Source organism: Lonchura striata, chromosome 12 (genome assembly GCF_046129695.1).
Source record: "Lonchura striata isolate bLonStr1 chromosome 12, bLonStr1.mat, whole genome shotgun sequence".
NCBI classification, from domain to species: domain Eukaryota; kingdom Metazoa; phylum Chordata; class Aves; order Passeriformes; family Estrildidae; genus Lonchura; species Lonchura striata.
In genome coordinates, this window is record NC_134614.1 from 22,590,362 (window position 1) to 22,615,249 (window position 24,888).

The 24,888-nt window shown below is 46.1% G+C and overlaps 3 long non-coding RNA genes across 4 annotated transcripts in view; 1 reads left to right on the forward strand and 2 right to left on the reverse strand.

The window, feature by feature from the left end:
* LOC144247000 (uncharacterized) overlaps nt 1-24,888 on the reverse strand; it is a 708,772-nt gene that overhangs the window by 575,112 nt on the left and 108,772 nt on the right. The window lies entirely within an intron of this gene.
* The window catches only part of LOC144246985 (uncharacterized), a 36,402-nt gene that overhangs the window by 5,965 nt on the left and 5,549 nt on the right, over nt 1-24,888 (forward strand). The window lies entirely within an intron of this gene.
* The window catches only part of LOC110469851 (uncharacterized), a 49,655-nt gene continuing 32,490 nt past the window's right edge, over nt 7,724-24,888 (reverse strand). For both annotated transcript variants that reach the window (XR_002465324.3, XR_013340701.1), the window contains 3 exons: nt 13,749-13,819; nt 8,658-8,842; nt 7,724-8,067 (listed from right to left, as the gene is read on the reverse strand). This is a non-coding gene — a long non-coding RNA (uncharacterized LOC110469851). The remainder of the gene's footprint in view (nt 8,068-8,657; nt 8,843-13,748; nt 13,820-24,888) is intronic.

Consider the following 24,888-nt stretch of genomic DNA (forward strand, 5'->3'; position numbering starts at 1 on the left):
TCTGAGGGATGCAGAAATGCTCTGAGGGATGCAGGATGCTCTGAGTTATTCAGAAATGCTCTGAGGAATGCAGAAATGCTCTGAGGGATGCAGGAATGCTCTGTAGGATGCAGGATGCTCTGAGTTATTCAGAAATGCTCTGAGGGGTGCAGAAATGCTCTGAGGGATGCAGAAATGCTCTATAGAATGCAGGATGCTCCGAGGGATGCAGAAATGCTCTGAGGGATACAGGATGCCCTGCTGCACAGGGCCTGCATGCGTGGCTGGCTCTGCAGGGGGGCATCTCCACACCAGCAGTTATTCCTCTATCCCTGTTTGCTTATTCCTGCTCTAACTGTGCTGCTCATTGCTGATTTGCTTTTTCTTTGTATATCCAAGGAAATGCAAATATGGGATTTAATCAGGAGGATGAGCCACGACAGCCAGTGTTTGCCAAACAGTTTAGTGAGCGTGAGCACCTCCATTAGAGACAGAAGTTGCAGCAGCTTTAAGAGACAATGTTCAGGCAGCTCTGAGCATGCAAGCAGAAAGAAATCACCTAAAATCCATTTTTTACAACGCTGCCTGAGCTTGAGTCCCTCAAAAATAAAAACGTCATTACTAATTCAGGGAAGTTTTCAGTCAGTCCCAAATGCTGGTGCACACAGGCAGTGAACAGATCTCAGCCCTCAGTCCTGGGCTGGGTCAGAGCTGTCTCCAGAGTGCCCTGGAAGAGCAGCCTGGACACGAGGAGAGCTCGTCCAGCCTCTCCTGGAGGGACAGAGCCATCCAGTGCCATTAACTGCTCCTGCTCTCTGTGGAGGCAGCATAATGTGCCTCAGATTGCAAATGGAGCTGAGATTAAACACAGCTCTTAATGGCTCTGCAAACACATCTGGGGAAAAAACAGCAGAGCATTCACCACTAAATTAACTCTTCATTTTTGCCAATATTGCCCTGCTTGCATTCCACTGCAGCCTGGCCTCTGCAGATGCCTTCCCTCAGCTGGGGCAGGGCTGGAGTTCCTTAATTCAGGAATAAATGCTCCTTTTTGCTGTCAGGCATAAAATGGAGCAGAAGGATTTCCACAGTGCTCAGCCCAGTGCTTCTGATCCAGAGTGATGCCAACCAGAACCTTCCACCTCAGAGCCTGGGGTGCACACACCACAGCCCAGCTCCAGGCCAGTAATTAGCAAAGAGCTCAAGGAACCCAATCTTTTTTCTTCCCTGCTCCAGGAATCCTTTGAGGAGATTGTCTCCCTCAAAGCCACTCATTATTGGAATGGATTTAGCCCATTTCATTTCACATGCTGGGCTGGAGAAGGCCACAGAAGCTGAAATTCCAGACTTGAGTGCCATCAGTTTAAAAACTGGTTTGGAACAGGGTCCCAGAGCAGCTGGAGCTGCCCCTGGATCCCTGGAAGTGTCCAAGGCCAGGCTGGACAGGGCTGGGAGTATTGTAAATGCAGGTGAACCCAATGGGAAGAAATGCTGATGTCTGACTCAATTCAGAAGGCTGAATGATTTCTTTATTATAACTATGCTAAAATACATTAATGTACTATATAAAAAGAAAAATACTAAAACTACATACTACTTTCTCTGACTCTAACACAACTCGTGACCCTCTCTGAGAGCCCAGCCCCAGGTGGGTTGGATTGGCCACCAGCTCAAACAATCCTCACCAGAATCCAACCAAGCAATCACCACAGGGAAACAATTCTCCAAACACATTCCACATGGGAAAACAAGGAGCAGAAATAGAAATTGTTTTCTCTTCCTTTCCTCTCTGCTCCTCTATGAAAAATCCTGAGAGGGAGAGAAATGTGCTTGCCACATTGGAGCAGCCTGGGATAGTGGAAGGTGTCCCTGCCATGGCAGGGGTGGGATGGGATGAGTTTTAATGTCCCTCTCAACTCAAACCTCTCTCTGATTCTGTTGACACCGCACTCTTTCTCCTCCCTGACTACACATCTGCTCAAACTCTCCTGGAGACAACATCCAAAAGGAAAAACCAGGCACAATGCCAGCTCCTCACTGGTAAAATTCCCTTTCCACCAGCACCGAGCCCTGTCCCACAGTGGCTGTGCAGGACCTGCCCCTGTGAGCACCCAGAGCCCTCCGCAGTGCCAGCAGCAGAATAATTCACTTTTTACAAGGTGCTTGGAAGCAGGGCCAGCTGTACAAACCTGCCCCTTTCAGCAGAACCCTCCGTGGGGTCTTTGTCCTGCTGCTGCCCTGAGCTGGGACACCAGCACCAGAACTCTGCCCCTTCGGCCACATCCTCAGCTTTGAAACACTGAATAATTTACCAGCACGGTCCTGTGACTGCAGGATTGCTCAGCTCACATCGCTCTCATGGCTCTTATTCCTTACATTTAGCTGAGCCCTCTGCACATGCCCCTGCTTGATCCAGGAGCACTGAGTCCTCCAGCCCCTGTCCCAGCATCCCTGCCTTGTCTCCGTGGTGGAAATAATCACATTTCATAGCCACTGCTACATCCCTGCCTCCTCTGGGCTGCTGAGCCTCCAGCTGACCCCTGCAGTGCCTTTGCTTAGGCAGCCAAAAACCCCAGGGTTTGGAGCAGCAGTGCCACACTTTCTCCATGGAAATATTGCTGAGAGCAGCTCACTCCCTGGCCTTGCCCATGGCTCCCAGGGTGAGCTGAGAAACCAAACCCACGATGAATTCTCGCCAGTAATTTTCCTCTTGCCCATTACCTCGTGCTCAGTACACCAGAAGTGCACTTTTCTGCGTGGCTCAGAGAGAAATAATTGTTTAGATGTTTATTAAACAACAGAGTTTAATGAAATCAGTCCCATTATGTTGTCTGGAGGATGGAAGTTAATTGGAAGACAGAATGATTTACTCCAGTTTGAAATACCAAGTGGGGTTTGGAGTAAGTTAATGACAACGAGGATCAGAATGAGAGTGTGGAAAATGGCAATTTTATTTTAATTTCTACTGAAGTACTTTTGTAAATGAGTGTGCTCTCACCTCACTGTGAGAGGTTCCTCCCAGCTTGCTTTGCTGTTCCACATTTAAATGTTATCCCAGGGTTAAACACCATCACGGGACACTGTACAGCAACTTAATTCTCTAACTAAAACATCACAGAAGAGCCAGAGTGGCAACTGGGGGAATCTCCTGGACACAGAAGATCCAGAAAAATGAGTGCTGGGAAGCTGAGGAGCAGGGACACCCCATCCCCCTCTGTGCTCCCCAAGGCACTCCCACAATGATTTGGATCCTGTCAATCCAAAATGTCACCACTGCCATTTGGGAAAAGCCAGAGTGGCATTTCCAGAGTGTTTCCACCTCTGCCTGTTGTGCCTGTGCTAATTTCTGCTGCTGAGGGGGATTTTTTTTTTGGTAGAAGAGGCACATCTGCAGCAAATGCCAAGCCTTTATTCCCTAGAATAAAGACAAATAACAGGAAGGGCTCCAAATGCTCCCAGCAGCAGTGGAATGACTGCACAGCAGCCCACAGAGAAGATCTCACAGAGCTGAAGTGGGATTTGTACTGCACAAGGCAGAGATGGGAATGGGACCATTACCAGGAGAGCTGCAGTCAGGGGAGGGAGGGAAATGGGGCTTTTCCCACCAAAATGCTTTGGAGGGGATTGCCAAGAGCCTGGAATACCAAGGTCAGGCACCAGCAGATGTGTGGGGGCACCTCCAGGGCCTGGGGCTCCTGGAAGGACAGAGGCTCCCAGAAACTGGGAGCACTGTTGGGAAATGGAAGAGAGAAAATGGAAAAGGAAAAGGAAAAGGAAAAGGAAAAGGAAAAGGAAAAGGAAAAGGAAAAGGAAAAGGAAAAGGAAAAGGAAAAGGAAAAGGAAAAGGAAAAGGAAAAGGAAAAGGAAAAGGAAAAGGAAAAGGGATGCTGTTTATTTTCAGTGTCCTGAGAGCATGTCCTGCAGTGGAGGTGGAGGGCAATGACAAGGGAAGGAAAGCAGCTCCAGGGAGCTGTTCCACACCTCACCAGGGTGGAGGCAGAGCAGGGATGCTCCACTCACCTCATCCTGCCTCCAAGGACCCTAAAGCCACGCCTGTGCTATTCCCATTCCTCTCTGAGGGCACAGAACTCCCTCAGCTCTCCTGACTTACTCTGTACCAGGATTAAATGGAATTTTGTGCAAGGATATTTTTGTTGCTATCGAGGGATGGTCAAATTCCCCCATCACATCATGCCAGGAAATCCAATGGTTTCCTCAGCAACTTTCCATCCTCCTCCTCTCCCATGGGAGAATCAAACTCCTCCCTCCTCCTCCTCCTCCTCTTCCATGAAAGACAAGGCACCAGCTGGCATTAGGAAAAAAAACCACATTTTCTTCTCTCCTCCTCCCCACCAAAACATTTTTAAGTTTCAGTTTAACTCGTGTTTCCCACCACCAGTTTGGAGCAGCTGCTGGCTTGCCCTGAGTGTGCCACTTGCCCCAGGAGCTGGGGACAGTCCCATGAGCCACTGATCCCTGATGGCACAGAGCTTAATCCCACTGGCACAGCCTGACCACATCTTCTCAGAAATTCATTAAAACATTTTCTTCTCCCCACTTTAATTTCTTTTTACAGCTCTCAATCCCGGCCTTGAGCAGTTTTCATTGTTTATCTAAACATCTCCTGCCATTGCTTGATATTCCCTTGCAGCTCTCCTCAAACTTTTGGCTTCTCCTGCCCTTCCTTAGCTTCAACCAGCCCAGGACCAAATCCCCTGCAGTCCTTTCAGTTTAACACCTGCTTTGGTTACTCCAGTTGCTCTCCCATAAATTATTTCCAAACAAACTTGTAGCTCCAGTATTTTGCTCCACTAACAAACCTGGAGCTCCCACAAAGCTCTTCTGGAGGCATCTGAGTCCACCACAGGTTTAAAGATCACCTTTCCAGAAGCTCTTACACCACTGGAAATTAAAACTATTAACATGGTTTGGATTATTTTGTCTGCAGGCAAAAGCAGATTGCTGTTGCAAAGGAATTATTCCTGAGATATTGCTCTCTGCTTGTTCCTTCACAAGGACAGAGTTATAAAAAATTATGCAATGCCATAAGCTTAAAATATGTGGAAAAGAGAAAAATAACAAGTCTGCAACATTTGCAAGTGAAAAAATCCCATGCAATTCAAATCCCTCTGGAATTTACAAACCAGAGGAGTTGTCAAGTGTCAGTCCAAGTTTCTCCTGACAGCCTGTGTTTGTCACCCCCCCCAACCCTCCCCCAAATTCCCAGCTCAGTGAGAATCCCTCTCCAGCACAAGCCAGCCCCCTCCTGCAGTGTCCAAAAGTGGGGAGATCCTCTCCAGCTAAAGCTCATCCAGTGTCACCTCTGACACCTTCCACCATCCCAGGCTGTTCCAAGGCTTATCCAACCTGGCCTGGACAGCGCAGGGGCAGCCACAGCTTCTGTGGAATTTTATAGTTCCTTTTGCACATCAAATATCTTCTTTCTGATTTTCCTAACTGTCCAACACCAACCAACGAAGACACCCAGCATTAAAACACTTTGGTCATCACCTTTGGAGGGCTGTGCCCCTCTGCAGACACCATCTTCTGCTTCGGCATAGAGGAGCAGGGGGTGCTGAGGCTGAGCTGGGTGGCAGTGGCAGAGGACAGAGAGCTGGAGACATCTGAGGAGCCGAGGGAGGTGCAGGGCACAAAGAGCTGGCTGCTCCAGAAGAGCCCTGTGCAAGGGTGGAGATGCTGGGCAATGCCTGGTGGAGTCCTGGGGCTTGAGGGGAAATTGCTGAGGGGGGTTCCTTGTTCCCTGCTGTATTGGCTTAGATTCCTGTCAATCTCTGGATTTATCTCCAGGAAAAGATACTGCGCTGCTTTTTCAGAGCACACACTGGAGAAAAGGTGTTTTCCATGTCAAGCAGGCCCTTTCTCAATTAGAGCCCTTTGAATACAGTTTAGCAGCCAAGATAGGAAATCAACACGGATGCAGCCACAAAGATCATCCATCCACTCCTGATTAGTTCCACAATACCTCCCATCCGTGCCACCGCTTCAGCTGGAACGTTCTGCCTTTCCCTGCCTCCTGGACTCTGTTTATCTGAAGAAATATTGAGTGAGACAGCAGGATGCAGCAGGGTATTTGTCAGCGCATCGATCGGGATTTGCATGGCGCAGCCTGTTCCTCCCCAGCGTTAACCACGCTGTGAATTCCTGGGAAAATTATGGCCCTGTGTCCTGGCTTGTAAGATAAGCATGGATTCTATTGCCATCTGTTGGAGGTGGGGCAGTTTTCTTATCTCTTCCAAGAACAATGTCTCCCTCCGAGGAGAGATCTTCTGTTAATGGACATGGAATGACTCAGTGCATGACTGGGAAAGTTCCATCATCCCATGGTGAGATGCTCCGCCCAGAGGGAGGAGCCAAGCATTCCTACCTGCATAAAATCAGCATTTTTGGGACCAGGGCAGCCCTTTTGCTGGATTCCCAGGGGAGCAGCTTCTTCCCTGCTGGATCCCCAGAGGAAGACCAGGCCCACCTACTCCATCCCCAGACCTCCAGAGGAAACTCCACCCTTCTCCAGATCCCTGCTCCAGCAGCATTCCATCTGCCCCTCCAGGAGGAGCAGCCACCATTTCATTGGACTATTCCCAACACCCCAACTCCTCAGGGTGTCAGGATTCTGACTCCATCACTAGTTTTATTATGGGCTGTCCTTGGGGTGAAGCAAAACCATCTGAGGAACAGAAGGAGCAGGGCAGCTCCTGACTGAAAATAGACATCCCTTTAAAAATAGATGAAAGCAACATTTAATTTAGTTGAAAGGTGGAAATGAACCATTAAGAAATCCAGGCTCGTCAAAATACCTGCTTGTCATGTATATTTAATTGTTTTCATTTCCATTTGGATTGTGCTCTGCACTTACACAATGGCCACAGCTTGTCCTCAAGTGTCTGAGCACAGGGAGGGATTTGAGAGGATTCTGAAAGGGAGAAGGATGAGGAGACTTCTGGGCAAAAATTGATGTCAAACCCACCCAAAAGGCTGTTTTGAAGAATTATTAGTCAGTCCTTGATAAAAAGATGCAAAAGCAGGGGTAAGTAGCAGGACAAATCCACATTACAAATACATCAGCCATAAAAAAAACTGCTGCTTGAAAAAGTCTGGTAGAGCAAATCACCATTTTCCTTCTTTTCTTCCAAACCAGGACAAAAGTGGAAAGTATTGCTCCAAACCACTTCACTAATATCAGATCAGCTGCAAAAGATATTTTAGAAGCAGCTAATTACCAAACCTCTGATCAATGTGCAGTGGGATGAAGGTTGTACTTCCTGCAGGTTCCAGACCTCAGCTCCAAAGATGTCCTTCAGAGTCCTTGAAAAATTCATTTTCTTCACAAGTCCCCTCATTACTTATTAATGACTGTTATTCTGAATTCTGGATCACCATCATTTCCTCAAGCAGGAACATAATTTTTCTTTCTGTTATCAAAACAGAGTTGGGAACTCGAGTACCTGCCCCTGGGGTTTGAGTGTTCCCCCTTTTCTCCAAGCCAGGAGCCCTCATATCCAGAACTTACATGGATCCAGCAGGAATTTATGTGAGACCCTCAGAGTCTTCAATGTTTTCTCTTTAGAAATTCCTGCCAAGGGCGTTTGGTTTCAGCTGAGATAATGAAATTCACAGGGATCACGACCTGGCCATGCAGAGGAGGTGTTTTGTCCTTTAACCACCAGGACATTTTTTCTGCACATCCACAATTCCAGAGGGATTCTGTTCTCCCAGGGCTGGTCAAGGATCTGACTGGAGCTGCCTGATTTTCCCAGCAGCTGTGGCCAGAGTTCCTCTGGCAGCTTTGCCATCAGAGCTGTGTCAATTAGGGGCATGGAAATTCATCCCACTGGGTGCCTTCCTTATGGAAACGAGTTATTACACGGAGGTTCAGCTAATGTGAGCATAAAAAAATGATCTATTTCCTCAGAGAGAGGACAGATGGTTCTCCCTCCTTGTGAAGGGCTGGTTTTTCAACACAAGCTGCCTCTCCAGTGGAGAGGAGGGGGGAATCATCTCTTAATTACTGCTCCGCTGGCTGAAAGCACATTCTTGGAGCAGAAGGTATTAGATGGAGTTTTCTTACACCTAAGTCAGACATAAAAAAGAAATCACAGAACTGTTTTGGTTAACGGGAGGAAAATTTATATTAAAAAACCCCACTAGAACTGTGTGATTTTTCCCCACTTTACACAGAACAACCTGAATCAAGGCCAGAGTCTGTTTTCTTAGGAGATGAAACACAAACATCCAAAGAATTAAGTGACATTTCCTTCATGTTCCTGAGTTATGGATTAGAAAAATCGTCTCAGCAGCACTGATCAATGGGAACTTCAAAGAGAAACACAGCCCATCCATTACAGTTCTTCCCAATTACATCCTTCTGCTGAGAACTGCATTTTATGTTCCTTCCAGGCTTCCAAAAAAGAGGGAGCAGGATTTTTAAAAACAGCTTCTAAGTGAGTTTTACCTTTTTATTGAATTTAAACACCACAGGACTGGTTAAATTGGGAGTAAATTCCATACCTCTGAAATGGAAGCACCGTTTTCAAACCAAAACCAGAAACATCTCAAAGCTATTGGTTTTTTTCATAATTTTCTTTCCTTTTTGTTGAGATTTCTTCAACAAATTTTGTCTAAATCCACAAATCATTTTGAGTAAGCTGAAAATAATTTACCTGATTTGGTTGCGTGAGCTGTGGTTCTTCATCAGGTTATTTCAACCTCCTGAGCTCCCTGAGTTTGGGACAGGAGTTTGGGATTGTTCCCTCCTCTTCTCCAGAGAAATGTGACTCCATCCTTTTCCCTCCATCAGCCAAAGGCTTCATTAAAGTGGAGACTCCCACCTGAAGCCAGGAAAACCCTACAACATTTATAGATAATAACCTTCAATAATGAGTGTTGCTAAGACCAAGCAAAGTTAAGTTTCACTACATTTAGGTCAAAGTACTCTTAAGTTACATTTTATCACTTTGGTATTCTGTTAAAATTTATTATACTTGCCATCAGAGTTCATCATTCCAAGTTTAAGTGTTGTTTAATATAAAGTACCCTAAGTTTTGTTAAAAATCATTTGTCTAAACTTTAAGATACCTAGTTTATATTGTGTTGGATAGAATAGAATAGAATAGATGGATATTGCCATCCCCTTCCAGTGCCACCCTCGGGCAGCTGTGGGTCCTCTGGAGTGCCAGGCCACAGAGCTGGCAGCTCCCCAGGAGAGCAGGGAATAGTTTTCCCCTTCTATATTTTTGTACTTACTAAGATATAACCTTATTCTTGAAAAAAAACTCTTAGTCCATGAGTTATTCCTGCAGGTAGAAAAAAATACTTTTTTTTTTTTCTAAAAATAAACCAGCCTGACAGAAATTCATAAGTTTATCAAATTTCTGAGGGACTGAAAAACTCTTAAACTTAACTTAGGATCCATTTTTCCCGTGGCAGTTTCTCAGCCCTGGTAGAAGCTGGAGATATTGGAGTGTGGAACAGAGATATTCCCAGATTTATTGTGAGCCTGACAACGATTATGTAGCCCATTGAGATGGAGTGGTGTGATTTAGTGGTTTGGAGGCATTTGTCAGGGTTGATGAATGCATCTGGTGATTCAGGCAATGAAAATGTGAGATTTCCAGCTGCTGGCAGATAAAGGATGCTGCCTGATACACGGGGTTATGGCAGGGGCTAGGGAAGGGGATAAAATTTTTATTTGTTTCTCATTTAGAGTTTTAAAGGGAGATGGGAAGGAAGATAAACTTCCTTCAGCTGAAGAGGCTGTGCAGAGGGTGTTTCCTAATGAATATTTGGCTTTCTTGTGTCTCTGGTTTCTCACCTGCACAGGGCATCCAGGTGGGTGCCCTCAGGGACACCTCGTGGGGATCTCCAGGCTCCCCAGCGTTCCCAGCTCTGCAGAAAGATGTGGAAATACTGATTTTCTCATTTGCCTGCTGCAGAGCACACTAAGCTTTGATACAAAGCCAGCTGGAAATGAGGAATTGCCTTTAGATGGGTCCAAAATATGGGCATTTTCTTAGACAAAATGAGTTAAACAAAATTCCAGCCATATCCGGACAATTTACAGCTCATTTTGGCTTCAAGCTCACAGATAGAAACAGGTTCTTAGGAAAACAAGGTATTTTTGAGATGTGCTTTATACTGAATTTGTACAAAAATCCCAGAATCCTGAAATGCTTTGGATTGGAAGAGACTTTAAACCTCACCCCATCCCACCCTGCCATGGCAGGGACACCTCCCACTGTCCCAGGCTGCTCCAGCCTGGCCTTGGGCACTGCCAGGGATCCAGGGGCAGCCCCAGCTGTGCCAGGGCCTCAAGAAAAATATTTCCCATAATTGAATCAGGTATGAAACGCCAGGCAAAGAGAACCCAGCTCAGAGGCTGATTAAGGCAAAAAGGAAGAAAATTGAGGATCCTGTTGCTTCGGGAGGAGTGAAGAAAAAGCCTTACTGCTCTAATGGACATTTCTGAGTCATTTCGTGCCACTGCTGGTCCATTTTCCTGGAATGTTTTATTCTGAAGCTTTCAGATGAAAATGCTTTATTTTAACTAAGATATATAACTATATATTTTTTACCTTATATTATTTAGGGTTTCCAAGGAAAATGCATTCCATTCATACTCAGCAGAAGCAAACCCATGCTCTGCTTTGAATCCCAAGCTCAGCTCTCACTAAACAAAACCAGCCTGAGCTGTGCTAGAGCATCAATCCATAGAGAAGTACTTAGAAGGAATAAATTGATTTTCTCATTGCTCTATGTTGGCTAAAAATTATTCGATTATGTATTTAGCTGCTAATGGAAACTCATTAGTAGATTTTCATTTCATGCTTGTTTGCACCTGCAATCCATTTTTCCCTGTCCAAAGCACTGTTTCATTTCAGTTCCGTGCTATAAATTTCCTTGCATATAAACTGATAAGCGTCAGCCAAAATTCGGTGTACGCGGTCTGAAATAGCTCAGGGCCATCGCTTTCACAACAGCATCATTAAAGCAGCAGATCCCCGGTGATTCAGGGGGCTCGTTAACTCTGCATTTGATGGCCTAACTTGGCTCATTGTTTACTCATTAACTTTGTTATCCTCGTTAGTGTCAGCTCCTTGACGTGGTCCTGTTGGCTCTGGGCTCCCGAGCATCTTTTTCACCCAAAATGGGACATCCCCAACTTCAGGGCGCCCTCGCTGCCATCCCTGCTGTTCTTTGGGATGGAAATTCCACGGTGCTCAATCAAACCAAGCTCGGTGGCCTCTGGCTGCGTTTGGAGGGAGATTTTACAGCACCCTGCTCCAGCCAAATCCAACCCAACCAGGCTGAATTTCTCCTCCCTATGTAAGAGACACAACATCCATGCAAATCCAGGTCAGAGACAAGATGGTAGCCCATGCGAAGCCTTTTTCTATATATTCTTTGATCCAATAGCATAAGATAAAAGGTGTAAACTCATTATACTTTAAACAATAAGAAAAGGACCCGCATGGGTTTAACATTAATAAAAGGACCTCTATGAAACTCAAAGAATACACAATAATTCATTATTTAAGAATTAAACTTTTTCTGTCTTTGCAACGCATATGTCTAGGACTTTTCACATCTTGAACTATCAATAAATGCTTGTTCCTTTTGATAAATATAAATGTATTCACTTGGTTCTTAGCTTCCCCTGAGAAGGTTTAGAAATTTCCCAGCCTTTCTCAGCTTTATATTTACTTTCTGGAGCCTTTTTGTCCTTTCTAAAGTCTTTTACCTTTTTTATATTCCTACAATTTTGCTTCCTGATGGGTTTGTGCCTCGGGATCTGCAGGAGATGCAGCCCAAGGAATCTGGTTTGTGTTCCTGGGATCTGCTCCCACCTCCCAGCCAGAAACCCTGCCCAGTTTAGGCTCAGCTCTGCCCTTTCATCTCCCTGGTGGCAGCCAGAGCCCACCCAAGGGGAAAGCAGAGCAGTCACCCCGGCTCACCCATCCAATATCCCCTCAAGCATTCCCAGCTTCATCCCAGCCCACCCTGGGCTGCAGCCCTGGCTGGGTTGGGAAGGCTCCTGCTGGGATGAGGAGTGCACAGAGCAGAGGTGCAGGAACCACCAGATCCTGCTCACTATGAGCTGCTGGGCATTTTATTTCAGAGTAACCCAATTGATAGCAAAGGGTTTTCAAATCATGGGGATTTAGGGTTAAAAGGAAAATTAAGCTTAGTAGGCCCTGAAAAGAAAATAAATACCCTAAGTATTTATTACTTACCCTAAGGAAAGCCTTGTACCTTGCTAGAACTGCACCTGTGTAGCTAGTACATGATAAATGGTATAATTGTTAGATGTGATGATTGTTTAGTAATTAAATATAATTACTGTTTAATCGTAAGAATAATCATGAGAAACTGTGGTCAGAAGCTGAAGAAAGCTCAGGAGAAACTCATGCTTGAATAAAGTCAATGTATACAATAGAACAATATAAGTTTAATAATTAATGTGTAAGTTATATAAGGATAGAATATAAAATACGTTCAGCTCAAAAGCCATGTCGGAGTCAGATTTGGGTCTGCACCCCTGATTCCCAGAGCTCTCAATAAAAGCACCTGCAGATAATCATATCCTGGGATTCTGTGTGTTCCTGAATGCTGACAACATCCAGGTTAGTGAAGCAGAATCTGATCGTAATAATTATGTCACTTTTTGTTTTCATAGGAAGAAATTAATAAGTTGTTCAACTTCAGCAGAATTGCTCTGAATTGATCCAAATATGAGAACTGACTCTCGGTGTCATGTACTAGTGCAGCCCCCACAGAGAAAAATGCATTTGCTGTAAAAATATCTATTTTATCAGGTAGCTCAAGCCTCTGGGGTCTGCCTGCATTCCCCACCCGAGTAACTGAGAGCAGGAACAGCTCTGAATGTGCTTGTTAAGTGGGCCTGATCAATACAAATCTATTTCTCAATTAAGTAGAAGATCCTGGTGTATGTGTATTGCCTGCAGGCCAAAAGAGTTCAGAGGGAAACTGGATTCCAGAATACAAAGTTGTGTTGTTTTTGCTCTGTCTTTTAAATGAGCTTTACCAGCATGCAACTGCAATCCTTGTGAACTCTGCAGATTAAATTTCCTTGCAGTAATGACCACTAGGAATTAGTGAAATGTTAATCTTCCCACCTGCTGTGTATGATTATACACGAGTCTAATCAACTTGATTACAAAAGAAAGTAATTTCTGCTTTTACAGGGTTTTTGTTGTTGTTGTCTGCTTTAGTTCTTCCTGAGGAGCTGTGAAATTCCTTACCCTGTATTTTAAATCGAAAATAATGATTAAATTAAAATGTGTAAAGGGGAGCAATGGGGGCTGATAGTAATTGCTTTACAAGAGATACAGTAATTGATGCTCTGAGGATTTATTTGAAAGCATGGAAGTGAATTAGGAACCTGCTTTATCTGGATTTGCATCGCTCTGATGAAATCACTGCTGCATCTTTGTGTCTTGGTTTTCAGCTAAACTCTTCTTAATGAGAATGCTAATAATTACAGTGACACTAAATTGTTTTAGGGACACAGGAGGATGGGAGCCACATTTTAATGTCCTTTAAAGCCACAGTCACCTTTCTGCTGCCAGCCCTGAAGGAGGAAATGCACCTGAATCCATCAGAGACTGGATCCATCCAACTCCTTGAAAATTCCAGCCATATCCAGACACATGTGTGATTGTAAAAACAGGATCAAATGCTACATCTGGTTGTATTTCTTGGCTTAAAGCTTTGTTAAGGCTGGGCCCACCCACCTCGGGAGCAGGTACTGCATCACAGAGAGGCTTTCCAAGTCAGAAATCCAGGAAAATGAGCGTACAGGTACCTGGAAATACAAGGAACGTGGGGTAAGCCACAGCAAATATTATCCTGCTTCATGCAGCAGTCAAAGCCAGTTTCCTGAGCAGCCACACACCCCAGAACACCTGAACTCCACCCCCTGCTTGCCCACTGGGCATGGAAACCCCTGGAATAATCCCTGGATTCCAAATCATCATCTCCATCCATCTGATCAATATACGGCTGCCTCTCACCCAAAACCATTCCAGGCCCCACGAGCATCCCTGCACAGGCAGGTTTGGCATTCCCAGAGCAAGGAGATGCCAAATGTGCCCCCAGTGTCCCCAGCAGTGCTGGGGATCTCCATGGTGACAGCGTGTGCCCCATCCCTGAGCTACCTGAGCGAGCACTGCCATCCTTTCATCTGATCCTCACTTTTCATCTCCGAGTGCACTGGGCTCCTAATGGAGAGGAACTGACAAACACCCTCATATTCCTTAGAGGAAAAGCAATTTTTTTTCTCATCTACACTCCTGCAACTTAATTCAAGTAGCAGCTTTTGGAGCTGCCTGTGGAAGTCAGGAATTTGCCTTGGACACACACACAGAGCCAGCTGTAACCTGGGCTGGAGAACGGCAAAAACACCTTGCTAAAAACATCCCCAAAAACCTCTGAAGAAGCCCCTTCCTCCAAAGCTGATGCTGGGGCAGTCCCAGCTCTCCCACACCCCCAGTTCTTCCCAGACCAGAAATCCCAGAGATAACCCCAGCTCTTCCTCATTTCTGGTTGTGGCACAGAAAAGGAACGTGGCTGAATCCAGGCCTTTCAGGAGCTGCAGTCTGGAGCAAAATCCTTCTGGGATGTCCAAGCAGCGTGTCACCCTGTGGCAGGAGCTGTGGATGTTGATTTTGGAGGGTGCCACAGCCACAGCACAGCCAGAATCACCTGCACTGCGCCATGGTTCCTCCCTCTCCCTCCTCCTCGTGCTAACTCTGCCTCTTTGAAAAGCTGAACATTTCCAGCTTGGCTCGTTAAAATCTTCAACACCTTAAACAATCTGGGTTCTCTCAGGCTTTGGGTTGTACAGGAATATCCTTGGGAGAGGAACCCTGAGGCTGGGAAGGGAATCTTGGAGATTGGAGACTTGTGGGTCTCAGATTCAGTCAAAGAAAGAAACTGAGAGTTTCTAGCCAGGTAAAAAGCCTGGGAAAGAGCTGGGAAATAATGTAAATAATTCTTTATCTCTCTTGTTTTTCACATTGTTTATAGTTAAATTCTATCACTGTGTGTCAAGCACTCTGTACCAATGCTATGGGTTGTTTGCACTTCAGGACCAATGGATTTGGTCCTTGCAGAGCTCTGTATAAAAGAGCAGTGTATTTTGAATAAATCAGAGTTTTACTCTCACAGCCTTCTGATCAGAGTCTCCTCATTCCCATCCTGCCCCGACAGCGACAGAGACTGATCTCCCAACCAGGGCCCCCATGCAGGCTCAGCAGTGTGAGAGAGACACTGTGGTTGTGGCAGAGATAAAAACCATTCAGCGGGGATATCAGCTGTAAAACTGAATAAAAAAACTCCTGAGACACCCTCCCGAGGGAGGCCAGCCTCAGGGAGTGTGACATCAGGGGGGACAGGACGGATTGCTGCACACCCACCCCCCCATTGCCTGATTTTTGGGGTTTAATCTTTCTTTTTGGAGAAATAAATCCAATAGATCACTGAAGTGCTGTTCCCAGCACTCTGCAGTGCTCTGCTCCCCCTCCCAGCACAGCCCATGTTATCTAACACCTGGGAGGGGATTTAAAAGGAGCTCTTCATCTCTTCTCATACATTAGTGCTAAGTTTAGCTGCTGTAGGTAACAATTTCTGTTTGAACTAATAAAGAGGTATGTTTAGAATCTCAGGGGCACACTCTCTGCTCATTGGAAACAAATGAAGATTATGTAAGGAGGAACGGGAGCTACAAATAGGATTCATAAAATTAATTGGCTCTAAAGCTGCAGCAGCGTGGAGCCATTCAAAGTGACAAGTGGCCACAGCGTGTCCTCCTTCCCCCTGGACAGCCCTGGGGACAGCAGGGCCAGGCTGGAGCACTCAGGGCTCAGCTCCTGCACTGCCACGCTCCCCAAGCTCCCCAGTGCTGCCCTGATTTTTAAAATTGTTAAGTTTTCTTTTATAGTTCTTTTGAAAGTCTTAAAGTTCTTTTAATTTTTCCAATGCCTTCTGATGTTTACATATTTCTACTGCAGTTCTCACGCACTGTTCATGTAAATAATGATTGTTTTGCATTCTCCTTTGAGGGAGGAGAGAATTGATGGGCTGTTGGTTTGACCAGTGTGGTTGGAGAGGTGGCAATTCCATCCTCCAATCCATGGTCACCTCTGGAATTGTATAAATACCAAATAAAACACTCTCTTTTTCTCCTTTGAACTCACCAAGCCTTTGTGTACTTACTTCGTGTCCAGGAGCTCCACCTTGTCCCATCTCTGCCTCTCACAAGGGGCAGGGATGCTGCAGGCAGAGCCTGGCGGTTCTGCACCCTGCAGAAAACCCCACACCACCCCACAGAAAACCCCACACCACCCTCAAAAAACCCCACACCACCCTCAAAAAACCCCACACCACCCCGCAGAAAACCCCACACCACCCTCAAAAAACCCCACACCACCCTGCAGAAAACCCCACACCATCCTGCAGAAAACCCCACACCACCCCGCAGAAAACCCCACACCATCCTCAAAAAACCCCACACCACCCTGCAGAAAACCCCACACCACCCCGCAGAAAACCCCTCACCATCCTGCAGAAAACCCCACACCACCCCGCAGAAAACCCCACAGGGCTGCTGCTGGAGCCCAGAGCCTCAGCTCTGCCTCAGCTGAGTGCAAACCACAATTTATTTGGCCACCAGGGCCAGCCCAGCTGCCAGAATTCTGTGCACAAACCCAGGGCAGCCTGCTCCCCCTGCTCCTTCCAGCCCAGCAAACAGTGCTCCATGTGCTGATCCTCAAGGCTCAAATCCAACTCGGTGCTGCCAAATCCAGCTCGGGATTCCTTGCAGGAGCCTGTCTGATCCTGGGATGCTCCAGGGCAGGAGCAGGGACAGATGTCTCCACTCACCCCCTTGCTGCAGGACCACTTCCAGCTGCCACACTGGAATGCCCTAATGCAGAACCTGGAGCTGAATCCCTGGAATTCCATTTAAAGCACCCTCTATTTTTGTACATGGAAATCTTCTGGAATAGCTTCCACATGTTCTCCCACCCCAGAGTTGCCTTCAGCCCAAGAGCACTGAGCTAAGAGCATTAAATTCAGTCCCCACCACAAAACCCAACCTGAATTAAGCTCTGAGTGTCCTTTCAATTGCAAAGCATTGTAAAAACTCACCCTAAGAAGTGCCATATAAACAGAAAATATAGAAATATTAATATAGATATTTTATATGTATATTTATATATAAATATATAATTATAGAAAATATAGAAAAATATAAATATATAAAAATATATTAAAAAATCTATAAAAATATGAATTATAAATAGCTCCAGGAAGCTGCTGCAGGAGCTCTGCAGGACCTCCTGCACAGCTCTGAACAGGCAGCCCTGGATGGGCTCTCCTGGATGTGTCTGGAACATCCCAGCTGAGACCCGAGGAGCTGACACACACACACAGACACACAGAGACTCCAGAATCAGCCAGCATTTCAAATAAATGGAAATAAAACTTCCCCTGCACCTAATTAATCCCAGTCTTATAGGAAGGCAACTCCTGTTGTTTCTGAGGGTGTCCCTGCATTCCCCCACACCGGGTGGTGCTTGAGGAGCCACCAGAGCCACCCACCCTGCCTGGGCTCCCTGGGGCTGTTCACACCCAGATTTAGGAGCAGGAGCGACCATTTAATACCTTTTCCAAAGGAACTGGGCCGTGCAGGTGTTTTTTAGGTTATCCCACAGCACGAGCCGAGATTAAAATCTCCCTCTCGATTTCCCCGTGTCTGGAGTCTCGCAGCTCTCCAGACACGGCTTCTATTTACAGAAAACTTTCTCCCTGTGGATGGTGTTCTATTCTCAGGTGTCACCTGCTCCTCAGAGCCACCCCCACGTGGAGTGAGCATTGTAAATCAGGTGAACCCAGTGGGAAGAATTGATGATGTCTGACTCCAGTTCAGAAGGTTGAATTATAACTATACTATAATACATGAATATACTATTTAAAGGAGATACTAAAACTATAAACCTACTTTTCTTAATTATCATATTTAACTAACTCCCAGCTCCTGACCCTCTCTGAGAGCCCAGCCACAGGTGGGTTGGATTGGCCATCAGCTCAAACAATCCTCACCAGAATCCAACCAAGCATCACCCCAGGGAAACAATTCTCCAAACACATTCCACATGGGCAAACAAGGAGCAGAAATAGAAATGGTTTTCTCTTTTTATTTTTTTCTTCTGTGCTGCTCTATGAAAAATCCTGAGAGAGAGGCATGTGCCAGCCACCAGGGAGAGTTTGGGGGATCCCAAGAGCAGGGAAGGAGGAGCTGCAGGGTCACAAACCAGTGTGGCACCCACTGCTGTCACTGGCACTCCCCCCTCGTGCAGCTTTGGGTCATGGCTGTCAAAACAGGCATTTCTTTATGGGGCTGATACCATAAAATCAGCCAAAATCACTTCTTCCCCTGTAGTAAAAATATTTTCCTATCGAAGTTTTTCCATTTTTCAAACGCTATTTTTGGCGGGTGTTACAAAAGAAGGGAGTGACGTTGTGATACTTTATACAGAGCCATATCTGCCTAAAGGTGAGCAGAGCCATGGAACCTCTCCTCCTGCCCCCTGGCACCCTCCCTGAGGGTTTGGAGAGCCCAGGATGCAGGTTCTGCTCCCACACACAAAGCCCTGCTCAAACACATTTCTCACATTTCTGGGTTCTGAACGTGTTCCTTCAGCTGGAACCTCAGAGCCAAGCACAGGGGTTTTATCTGGGGCTAACAAAAGCCTCGTGGCATTTCCTAGATAGAATGAAGCCCGAGTTTAGCAATTATTCATAGCCTTACACACATTCTTGCAGGCAGTGCAGCTGACTTGGCAGACTGGAGCTAATTGGGTTTACAGGAGAATGAAGCTTTGATTGAAGTGCCTCGCTTAAAAAAAAAAATCCCACATCCCCCCCACCCCTGCTAACATTACTCTGGAGCATGTAAAACAACCACCCCACATCTCAGCAAAGCAGAAATGCAGGGATTTTTATTGCTTTACCAAGCAAAGACCCACAAGTGAATAATCCTGAATGTTTGATGTGCTGCATTCTGATCCATAATTCAGCTGTGTGTGCCTGACGCTCCTGGCTGCTTTTGAAGTTCATGAAACCCCTGCAGTCACCAAGGGGAGGGATCCTGCTCGGGGAGCCAAGGTGGGCACTGAACAAAAGGTGGGAAGAAAAAGGTTCCAAAGCTAATGCACAAAAACCTTGGTGAATGTAAATGAATGTAGCCTCGAGTTTACCAAGTAAATAATTCAAATTCTACCGTGGTGACTTATGAAAATAAAAGGACATATTTAATCAGCCCAGCAGGCAGCAGGTGCTTCTACTTTAACATGTTAAAGGCAAAAATCAAAAGGCAGAAGCTTTTTCCTGTTTCATGGTCACAGTTTAAAATAAAAGCTCTTCCCTGTGCTTCAGGGATGTGCTGTGCTCAGCAGTTTTGCTGCTCCAAGGAGGGTCCTTTGAATGCTCCCATCACCAATTTCCACAGAGCCACCTGGAGAACCTTCTGGGCAGATCTGGGCAGAGACACCTTCAACCATCCCAGGGCACCACACCAGCCTGGCCTTGGGCACTGCCAGGGATCCAGGGCAGCCCCAGCTGCTCTGGGCACCTGTGCCAGTGAGGGATTCGTGTCTGGCTCATGTAGGGCTGAACCAAGACCTTAAAATGAGCGAAATTACCTTGTGGGGTTATTGAGTGCAGGGACAAGGGAGGTAGAGGGACATGGCCAAGGTGATTCTCCCTGGAGACCTTCCCCAGGTGGCTCTGTGGAAATTGGTGATGGGAGCATTCAAAGGACCCTCCTTGGAGCAGCAAAACTTACCATATCTTTTATATGGTACATTATGTGTTACATGTTTACAGTTTTTCCCCAATGCCTATTACCTATATTAAATGGTGATTTTCTATCTTTTATATGGTACATTACGTGTTACATGGTTACAGTTTTTCCCAATGCCTATTACCTATATTAAATGGTGATTTTCTATCTTTTATATGGTACATTACGTGTTACATGGTTACAGTTTTTCCTCAATGCCTATTACCTATATTAAATGGTGATTTTCTACTCTAAACCAATCTGTGAGTGCCAACATCACCAAGAACATGGAGGTGAGGAAGGAGAAAGAGGGAGGACAGGGCAGGCCCAAATCCCAAATCCATCTTAAAACCTCTGACCCCCATGTACAAAACCAAAACCCCCTGTACAGCGCTCAAAAATTCTTCCCTCTACTTTGTGACTACTTCTACTCTAATATCTAAACTTTTGTGACTTCTTGTCCCTCCTGCAAGGTTGGTAAATCGTTCCATGGCTCAAACCCAAAATCACAGCTGTTTCTAGCTGCCTGCCAGGGTCTCAAATGCTTCTGACCTGGGCCCGGAACATCCAAAAATGTCTGAGGGTGTTTTAAGTTCCGACACTCCACCAGCCCGGGGGAAGGCAGGAGCTGTTTCCCCCAGCTGTGAATTCCCACTCCCCAGGGCATTCTGCAGCAGAGGAAATCAGCCCTTCAGCCCCTCACCGCTGTGTCCCACCCCAGTGAGCCCCCTGCCCGACCTGGTGCTGCACTGGGAGGTGGCAGAGGCAGGAGCTCCCTGGGCAGGGGACAGGGCATCCCTCACCTGGGACATCCCCGACTCCAGGGATTCACGGCCACCGCCGTGTGTCACCCACAGCTGCTGCCCTGGCGACTGGGAAGCATTAAAAAGAAATAAACTCAGTTTTATGACACAGCTCATAGAGTGCCTGGCTTCTGCCAGGGGTTTAAATTTGGCCTGTTTGGCTAATTTGATGGGATGCCAGGAGTGAGGGCCTGATTTGAAACCACAAGTCATTTTTCTCCTTGGAAGAGTGGATAACTGAGTCTATTAATCCAACAATACGTTTAAAGCTGAGTTATTGTGACAAGGGACTTCCATTATCCATTTCATCGAGTTGCAAACTGTCAGAATAAATCTCAGGGGGTTCAGGAAAAAAGCTGCCTGCCTTTGTTGGCTGTTTTTATATGCCACAACAGTTTAATTTGGTTCACTTTAACTCATGATACTGTACAACTATACAGGAGAAAGCTCACAGAGAACCTACTACAGAAAATGGCAACCTTATGGTCATCAAGGTTTTTTTTAAAAAAGCAGCCAGGACAGTAAAGTTTGACCACCTTGACATTGACTTCAATGACCTTTTTCCTCATACATTTCAGGTTTTAACTATAAATAGTTCTCCCTTTGGAATGAACATTTGCAAATTAAAAAGTGCTTTCTAAAAGCTCTGGTTTTTATCTTGCAAAACAAATTGACTTAACCAATTAAAACTCATATGACCAGAAATAAATCAACATAAAGCATAAAATGGAAGCAAGAGTATCCAGCTTCAGATGTCCAACTGGAATTCAGAAGGTGGGATTCGATTTTAGGGCTCTACCAGTGACTTAACTGCAAAGGCAATTCCTTCTCCCACCAGTTCTGCAGATGATGGTAATTCTTAATTATTCTTTATTTGCTTGGTTTTGTCCTTAAAGCTGTTCTGGAAGAAAATGATTAATTGATGTAACTGGGAACTGGCCATGAAGTTGGGAGGGCAGAAAGGTTGAAGCTGCAAAGGAGGAGAAGAGGAAGGAGAAGGAGAAGGAGAAGAGGAAGGAGAAGGAGAAGGAGAAGGAGAAGGAGAAGGAGAAGGAGAAGGAGAAGGAGAAGGAGAAGGAGAAGGAGAAGGAGAAGGAGAAGGAGAAGGAGAAGGAGAAGGAGAAGGAGAAGGAGAAGGAGAAGGAGAAGGAGAAGGAGAAGGAGAAGGAGAAGGAGAAGGAGAAGGAGAAGGGAGAAAGGAGGAGAAGAGAAAGGAGGAGAAGAGAAAGGAGGAGAAGAGAAAGGAGGAGAAGAGAAAGGAGGAGAAGAGGAGGAAGGAGCCAGTACCACTCAGGGCATGAAAAGCAGAGATGGAAAATTCCCAGTGAATTCCAAGCCCCGTGTGCTCACACCCAGCAGTGGAGGAGGAGGTGACACCATGCCAAGAGCTACCTGGGGAGTTTGTTTTCCATCTGTCCCCACAGCTGCAGCCCTGGCCAGTCCCCATGGGCTGGGACCTTTGAGGTTTCTCCTGCAGCACTGACACTTTAACCCCAGTCCAGCACTTGGGGTTGATTATTCACAGTTCTTCCCCTCAAGTTTCATTTCAAAGCCTCTGTGAGCTGCAGGAAGCCCAGAGAGAGGCAGCTACATGCACAGCAACACCCCCCACACTCTAATTACAGCCTTTACAGATAAATATTAGTCTTGAGAAGTGGATTTTAAAGGTTTTTAAGCAGTGCTCAACGCTGGCTGTGCTCCCATGCAGAAGTTCAACACCCAAGTGCACTGGAGGGGAAGAACAAGGAAGCCAAACTCAAGAGTTTCTGGAGGGCAGATAAAAGCCTGGCAGCAGAGCCCCAGCTCTGGATCTGCAGTGCAGGTGGCATTAATGGCACTGGGGAGGCTCTGCCAGGGATTTTCTGGGGATTTCCTCTGATTTTCAGCAGCTGCAGCTCCCTGAGCCAGGGACCCCAGCCTGGAAGGACACGCAGACCTGTGGCTTGCAGCCTTGGAAAGGAAAAGGGGTTCTACTCTGGGTTGGGTTGAAATCAGTATTTTTACCAGTCCCAGTGCATAAAATATTTCACTTCATGCGCCCTGGGGCAAGGACAAGGAAAAAAAATCTGTCTTAAAGTCCTTTACATCTTGGATTGATTTCTGTAAAGAGGATTCGCTAAGAAATAAACATTGTGACTTCAACTGCTTTTAATTCCACCCTCTCAGCACTATTGCTGTGAAACAATGAAAACTCTAATTCCTGCTCTTCCCCAAAGTCGTCATTTGGTCTCAGGAGGTGGTCGGCAGCTCAGAACAAAATGTCAGTGTCACAACTTCACAGCTCCAGCCCGCTTTTGATCAGATCTGGGGAGTGAGAAGAGATGCAATATGCTCCTTCCTTTACTGTCACCACAGAGTATTCATTAGCTTTAATTATTTTTTAGGTTCTAGGGGGACCCATTAAAAAAATTAATCACAAATGGAAGAAGCAGCAGCCGTATGTGGCCATAAAAAGACAATAAAGCATTTTAGGATCCACATTTGTTATGATTTACACTCCAAACAGGACCAGAGGTAGCATATGGTGATTGCCATAAAGGAGCATTTATTATAAAAACACAGAGATTTATCTCCCAGCTTGGTTGGATACACGAAGTTACATTAACAGATATTCAAATTGTTGTAATACCAGAACTGGGGGGAAGGTTGTACCACGCCAAACCTCAGCTTGTTTTTCCTACAAATGCATCCTTTAGCAGACTGTTTTCCACTGCTCCAGCTGAGCTGCTCGCAGCCCTGGATGCAGGAGGGGCTGGGACACAGGTCAGCTCCTGCTCGGGGGCACCCACGGTGTCACCACTGTGTCACAGCCCATCTGTGGCTACCAGAAGGGGCCACCTCTGACTCCAGCACTGGGCTCCACGTCCCCAAAAAATGCCCTCCCATCAGCTCAAGGTTTGCTTTAATTTCAGCATCTCATGCCTAGTCAAATATCTAATTAATAACTACAAACAGAGTGTTGTTTTTACTCTAAATAAGAGAAATAATACATTACATTATCCTCTCTGTTTGTTATTGCTGGCTGAATGCTGGGAGGAACATCAGAAAAAAGCAGGAATTTACAGCAGAGACACACCTCCAAGAAGAGGACACAACTATGGGGTGTTCCTATTTAAATCTGGATTAAAATAATGAAATTTTAACACCTTGAGGAACAGGACACACCCATTGGGGGAGAGGTGACACAGGGCTGGCTGGATGCCATGCACAACATCAGTCCCTGCTGCATTTCCATCCTGACACCCACCAGGGAAGAGGCTCTGGGGCACGGCCAAGTTCTGCTCCCAGGGGCTCTGAGGGGAATTTTGAACTCAGCACTAAAGGACTCAATATGGAACTGCCTCAATAAATAACCAGAAATAAAGGAGTTCTGGATGGCAGTGACCTCTCCTCTTTTATTTACTGTCCAATTCAATATTTTTAATTCTCCCAATCCAATCCAGAGCAACCTACACCAATATCCCTAAATGTCAGCACAGGCACAATCCCTGCTGGCAGGAGGATGCTGCTGGGGTAGGGCTGGTTCTGAGAGCAGGGACAGGGAATGTCTCACCCCTGCCTGTGGTTCAGCATTAAACCATCACACTTTCCTGCTCTGAGAAGTTCCAGTGCTGCCCCTGCTGCTCCTCCTGGCTCTGCAGCCTCCTCCTTTCCCTCTCCAGTCTGATCGTGTTTGAAGTCTGGGAGGCAAAAAGGTCAAAGCTGTGAAATAACTGTGGTCTCCACCTCCTTCCCTTCCCTGCAGCTCAAGGGAAATGCAAGGAGCTTCCAGTTCCTCTAAAGGATGGGTAATTGTTCTGCTCACCCTTTCCAGAGGGGCAGGAGCCACAATCCCATCTCCACAGCCTCCCCTTTCCTCGTCCTGCACTGAACTTATTCGTGCTCAGCTCTGCTGACACTCAGCTGCAGACAGAGATAAAAACCCATCACTCATCGGGTCCAACCATCAGCCCAGCTCAGCACCAAACAACGTCCTCAGGTCCCACCTTCAGGTTGTTGAAAACACTTCCAAGGAAGGTGACTCCACATCTGCCCTGTTCCAATGCCTGACAACCCTTTCCATGAGGAAATTTCCCCTCATACCCAATCTGAACCTCCCCTAAAAAAGAGGGGAGCTAAAAAAACATCACTTTTAGCCTTTCCTCCAAAAAAAAAAAAAAAAAAAACCTTCACAGACAGACAAACCAACAAAACCTTCCTTAAAAATGGTGCAAATTAACATCAGGA